Below are 7,050 nucleotides of genomic sequence, written 5' to 3' on the forward strand. Positions count from 1 at the left end.
CTGAGCAGTGATCACTCAATCATTTAATTCATACAAACCTTAGAGAGATTCACACATACTCATAAATGAAGGCAGAAAAATGTGCCAAAGGAGTTCCTTTGTTAGCAGCCTTTACCTGGACATAAAGAGATTTTTGCAAGCAATTCCTCAGGATTTTTTTCATGTTTACCAGTCTTCTTCAGTATTTATATATTTATTGCAATATTTAAATATTTACATATTCACTTCTTCCTTACTGGAACCATTCAACAACTCTCTTTCATACCTAGGCCATGGTGAACTCAAGAGGCCCCTCAGGGCCAGCTACATTTGCTGATGACTTTTCCATATTATCCACCATTGTCTTGGGGGCAATACCCTTGCAGTGCTCCTGCGTTCCCCTCTATGCTATTCATGCCTCGCTCCCGCTCTCACATCCCTCCAGCAACTCATACTTCTGACTCTTACAGGCTCCTTCAGCTTTCACTAAAATGATTAGCAAGTTAAGTCATGAAAGCTGACATATAAAGTATCATTATTAGACTCTGGGGTGTCCAAAAATTAAAAGCAATGGGAGGACAGAACAGCTGGTCTTTCTTGAGTAGCAGTCTGTGATGGAGAGATGGCCCATAAGGCACCAGGGGTAGGTTGTGAAATGATCACAATACCAACAGAAAAGCAGCAACTCACACACACATGCACACACGTGAACAAATAAGCAAAATAAGCAAAAAAATCACAAAATAAATAGGCAAAATGGCAAAATAAATGTCCATTGAAGTTTAGTCTAATTAACAATTAGTTGGAAATTAAAACCACAAAAGCATCACTCTGTAAAATGAATTTAAAAACCAAACCAAACCAAAACCAAATCCCAAAACATTTAAGTCACCCTTCTTTAAGAGGGCTGGGAAACAAAAGCCTCTCTGTAAACTCAACCAATCAATAATGCATCACGTTACTTTTCAGTCCTAATTATGAACAGCAGGGCTCCAAACATCTGTGTTTGCAAGTGGCATTTGACAGTATCAGAGGCTACGACTAAACAAGCACCCATTTAACTACCTGGGCTACAGAGCTGCCATCAGTCAGCACATTCATCTGGCTATGGGAACAGAACGTTTTGTCTCTGAGAGGGGAAAGAAGCCCTCAATAGCTTTTCAGTCCAATGACACCATTTCAAATTGTGCTGTAAATCTGCATGTTATTCTGTGCAGAGCAACTGTCTTATTAGTATGCCTGAAAAATGTAAGATCTCTATGCTCATGTATAACAGGGACATTTCAAATAGCTCAGTGGGCAGCATCAAGCTGTTATGCATGGTGAAAAATTGTTATCTATTTAATATTTCTTTTTACATCTTATAAATTAAAACACAGGTTGGTGTTGGCAATGCCTCTGGACTCCAAATCATTGTCTCTTATTTCATTAAAGCTGAAGTCTGGTGCTGAAGATGACCCTGTATTAGCCTGATTTAGTCTTTCACTGACCCACTCTACCTTTTCTATTAGGATGACAGATTTGGGTCTTGAACTGGTAAGAGGGACTTACCACCCTTTGCAAAGGAAATTACCCACTTGACTTCCTCCCTCAGGCATTTTTTTGGACATTAGCAGCCTAAAATTGGCTTCTGCCTGTTGGCTGGATGTGGTTTTCGCAGGACATATACCTGCAGTGCTATCCTGGAGTCTTAACCAGACACGCTTCCTCAGTGGAACTGGGACCTGATTAAAGAAGCCCTGAACAACATCTTGCCTTGTGCTGAGCCTCCCACTGGAAGGAGTACCTGATCCCCAATAACAGTTCACCTGCTGCTCTACTTCATCCCATTTTCTAGATGCTGTGATTGATGGTACAGCTTTGTGATCACTGGTTTCTCTGCATATGTAAACTTTCATACATCCCGTCAGCTCCTATGAGCTTGTCATCTCATCTACTTTCTAGTCAAGAAGAACTGAATCCAGTCCTGCAGTGTACATCCTCTATAGGTCAGAGATATGGTTTATGTGTCCTGCAGTCTGCCCCACCAGCAGCCCTGTCTCCAGCAACCCCTCTTTCCTCAACAGCTCTTACCCTTGCAAGACATCAGAAGTTTTACTGAGATGAGATTCACATGAAGCAGTAAGATATGACACAGAGCTGGACATCATGATGTTGCTGTCATAAAAATAATGCTTCTTTCCTTCTTCTGCTCTGGTACCCCTTTGCTGTCATTCAGTTGTGCAGTAGATACCTTTCTAATCATAATGTACTTCCACCTCTGGCTGTACAAATTCTTTGTGGTATTTAGCAAATGAACTGCCCTTCTGTCTGTAATTCCCCATGTATTTTCTATTTCCCTGCATGGACACTGCACTCTAAGCACAACAGTGATTGTTTGGCTTCTGTCTACCTGTGGGAGACTTGGACTGCTTAACCTGTTGCATGCAATACCCCAAAATTGTCAGAATGCTTTCCTTAAAGAAGCCGGAAGCTGTTGTTGTTTTGCTGCTGCAAATGCACCATGGAGAAAATCTGAAGAGCATAAATATGCCAAAAAATATGGAGGACAGAAGTTACCTACAAACTCAACTAAAAGAAACTTTGTTGAAATGCTGCTTGGATCAATTATTAATTTAACACATATTTTATTACCTTCATTGCTATCATCACCTGAGGCTGTTAACAAGGAAGAATGTCCTAGGGCATCAAAGTATGAGATTGGCTTCACTGTTGAGTTAATGTAATCAGCAGCTAGCTGTAAGCAAACAGCCTGCCGGACCAGGTGTTCCCAGTTTGTCCTCTCTTGGCAGTCATCATGTTTCTTCTGTACTACAGGTCACTCAGCTGCTTTAGGACTTTCTCCCAAAAGCTGGAGAAGAATTTTTCTGTTCTGCTGTGCCAATGGGGAGGAACTGTGGGAAGATGCCAGAAGATCAAGAGTGGAGAGTCTTAGCTTGCATCTTAAAATTGTAGAAAAAAAAGGTGTAAGGAATCTCTGGAGGTCTCTGCTTCAACCACCCCTCAAAGCAGGACTAACTCAGAGATGTCTGCTCCAGGTCCTCTCCAACTGAGTTTTGAGTATCTTCAAAGACAGAGATCTCACAGCCTCTTTGGGACCCTGTCCTAGAATTTGAGGCTTTTCATGCTGAAAAACTTTTTCTTTATATCTAATTTCTATGTCTAATTTTCCTTTTACCCAGCTTGTGTCCATCACATCTCATTTTTTCATTGTGATCCTCTGAGAAGAGTCTGGCATCATCCTTCCATCAGGTGATTCAAGGAAAAAATAAGATCCCACCCCAACCCTTCTCTTTTTAAGGCAGAACAAACCCAACTCTCTCAGCCTCTCTGTATGTCATATGTTTCCAGTTCCTAATCATCACGGTGGCCCTCTGCTAGGCTCACTCCACTATGAGAAGGAACTATGCCATGAGTTGAGGCAACCATCCCATTTTAAAAAGCTACCAAGACTGTGAGTGGGCAGAGCTACCCTGGATCTGGACAAATCTGAGTCAAAAAGACTGCCTTTACATATAGCAAGCTCCGATCTCTGCCTATGTTCCTCACTATCTCAGAAGACACATTTGCCTGTTTTGGGCAGTGAACCATTTTTTTCCAACCTGCTTGGGCTTAGATCCTGGGATACTCACACTTGTGCACCTGCTACAGCTCTTGTATAAAGAAGTTTCACACACGCTCATTCAATAGTTGCAATCACAAATCTAGCTGAACACACATGGACACTTGTGATCTAACACCATTAGACACAAACTGTTTGCTATACATGTAGACATAGCCACAAAATCCCAAGGTCTCACAGACCTGCCAAGAGCACATATGCACACCAAGATAATGAAACAAATCTTACCCATACTAACTCCTAGCCCGAAATCAAGAAACACAGATAATAAAGCAGGCTAAGAGCCCTTGCTATGGATATCTTCCATAGCCCTTGTTACTCCAAGATGAGACTACACGGACAAGAGTTTCACATCATACTGATTGTTTCCTCACTCCAGCTACTCTTGTCACTCACGTGTGGGCATTGGCACTGCCCTACGCTTGTGCAGTATTCTCTCTGATAGCAGGAAAGTGAGGACTCTGTGCGCTCTAAACGGTGACCATCTCTGTGCCTGCAATACTATGTGTTAAAACGCATCTGCATATGTTTAGGTAAACAATCGAGTGTGTGTGTGTTCAGACAGTGCAATATTTTCAGACATGCCCACAGACAGCTAGAGAAAAGCACCTACCATTTTTCACACTAGTATGATGAGCAAACGCATGGCAACACGCATGCACACTTCTGCAAGCACGCCCTCTCATTTCTATTTACAGGAGGATGTAAGACAAATGCACTTTCATGCTGGAGGGTAAACACGTCGGTTTAAGACTAAGACACTACACACACGTACACGGGGCTTCACATTTGGAGGGTAAGGGCAGGTATTCTCCTGTTTGGGGATGAAACTGTGTGTGAAAGGTTTATAAATGCTTGCCATGTTATGCCATGTTCTGTTTGGTTTCTCCTGTAGATTGATTGCTAAGCATCTTTCCTTGCGTCTGTCCACATGAGAAATGCAGGACTGTGCAACTGGACAGACGCTGAAGCGTTCCAACAAACACCACAGCTGTACACTCCTTCAAGCTTAAACGTAAATGGAACCCACAACAAGGCACATGCTTGTGGACAGACAAGCATTTATAAGCCTTTCACACACAGTTTCATCCCCAAACAGAGCATACCTGCCCTTACCCTCCAAATGTGAAGTGTGCATGCGGTTTGCTCATTATGCCATTGTGTGAAAAGGTAGGTGCTTTTCTCTAGCTGCGTAGGCGTGCACCTTGTGGTGGGTGCATATACCTAGATTCTTAAGGAAAGCTTTCTGCGTGTTTTTAGGTGAGGAATCCTATGTGTGCACCTGGAAAAAGATAAGGGATACCAAACAGGTTCCAGCACTGAAGAAGGCAGACGGTACATTTTCCTACGCCATCTCTGTCTTTCAGTAGACCTAGTAGGACAAAGAAAACCGCTAAGCCTGCGATCGGAAAGAGAAAGGCAACAAAGCACAGCGCACAGAGGAAAAATAGCAGAGCATCTGTTCACACCCTTGTTTGTGAAGGCAAACACTTTGGTGCTTCAGTGAGTTTAAACACTTCCCTCTAAATTTGTGATTGCGTACACTGGTGCAAGTGGTTGTACAGATATTCAGTGCTTGGGTGCGGGGCTTTCAGAAGCATGTCTGTGGGCATGTCTGAAAATATTGCACTGTCTGAACACACACACACTCGATTGTTTACCTAAACATATGCAGATGCATTTTAACACATAGTATTGCAGGCACAGAGATGGTCACCGTTTAGAGCGCACAGAGTCCTCACTTTCCTGCTATCAGAGAGAATACTGCACAAGCGTAAGGCAGTGCCAATGCCCACACGTGAGTGACAAGAGTAGCTGGAGTGAGGAAACAATCAGTATGATGTGAAACTCTTGTCCATGCAGTCTCATCTTGGAGTAAAAAGGGCTACGGAAGACATCCATAGCAAGTGCTCTTAGCCTCCGTTTGATATGCGAATGGCTACACGTGCAGCCATATCACACAGGCTCTGCTGTTCTTTCGCTAAATGACCTCTTTGGAAGGGTTTCTCGGGTAGATCTACCTCTCAGATTTTTTCTAGTATAACTCTGAAGTGTCAGCGCACGGAAACCGTCTACATCAAACACATTTCAATCCTGCCTTGGTTTGCCTTTGTCTTCTCTACCTAGATAATTCCCATTTTCTCTGTTCGCTTGAGGAGTCATGATTGTTCTGTTGCACACAGGCACAACCAACACACACAAAGTGTCAAGAGAAACACACACTTGAGCTCAAGACCTGTGTGCAGATGCACACAGGAGCCGAAATAAGCACCCGTGCATGTGGAGAGAAAGACGTACTCAGATGCGTGTGGAGAAACGGATTGATTCAGCAGGTACTAAGGCAGAAAGACTTTCAGGGACACTGTCTCCACACAAGCAGAGACCGGTCTGCAGGTATACCAGACATTGATTATCGAGCTTGAGCACACTAGACCTGAGCGAAACTCTCCAACACTTACAGGAAAGACAGATGATCTCCCACGAGCACACAAGGGTTTGCCCTCAGCTATAGATCAGGGGTAATCTTGGAAGAGACGTCGTGCTGTTCTTTCGCGTCATGGCGTGATCTCTTTCGTTCCTCTTGTGGATCGATTGCTAAGCGTCTTTCCTGGGACGACTGTGAAGCATTTGCCATAGGAGAGGGAGAGGTACCACGGAGCAGCATTCAGTACTGCCTGCGACTGTCTTTATTCCTTTCCAAGCAGAGCTCCCTTGCATCTGTCTGCATGAGAAAAGCAGGACTGCGCAACACGCGGAACTTTGACAAGAAACAGCACAGCTGTGCACTCCCTCCAGCTTTTAAGCATGAATGGAGCCTGCAGCAAGGCACACGCATGTGGACAAACAAACGATCGTAGGCACAGATGCTTTCACGCACAGGGTGGTCCAGGAACAGGCGCATATCTGCAGATATCTTCCAAAAGTGTATTCTCGTGCCGCCACCTATGCGTGTGTGCTGTACGCTAAACATCAACAAACATGTATACCCTCGAGCGTGTCACTACATTTCACGTACGTCTTTCTGTCAAGAGACGGGAGTGGGCGCGCTTGTGGAAGTGTGCATGTGTGTGGCCAGGCGTTTGCTTTACACGTCGGTGTGTGAAAAGGGAGGTGCTTTTCTCTAGTTGCGTGTGCATGCACGTGGCGATGTGTGCACACAGCTGGGTGATTGTGGAAAGGTTTCTGCGTGGTTCTCGGTGAGGAATCGTGTGTGTGCACGTGGACAAACGGAAGGCGTAGCAACTTGCTAGTTCGCAGCTGAGGAAAACATGCAGGCCAGCTCAATGTGAGTGATAAAGCATGATTCAACTTTATTGCCCGAGATAGCGCGTATTTATACCAAATACCATAATTATGCATACTTGTCTCTAGCTAATAGGCTAATCACTAAAAGATTACATTCACTTACTCCACTTACTTGCAGTTAGCTATGCACATTCTGCACTCTT

The sequence above is a fragment of the Nesoenas mayeri genome (assembly GCF_963082525.1).
Source record: "Nesoenas mayeri genome assembly, chromosome: 3".
Lineage (NCBI taxonomy): Eukaryota > Metazoa > Chordata > Aves > Columbiformes > Columbidae > Nesoenas > Nesoenas mayeri.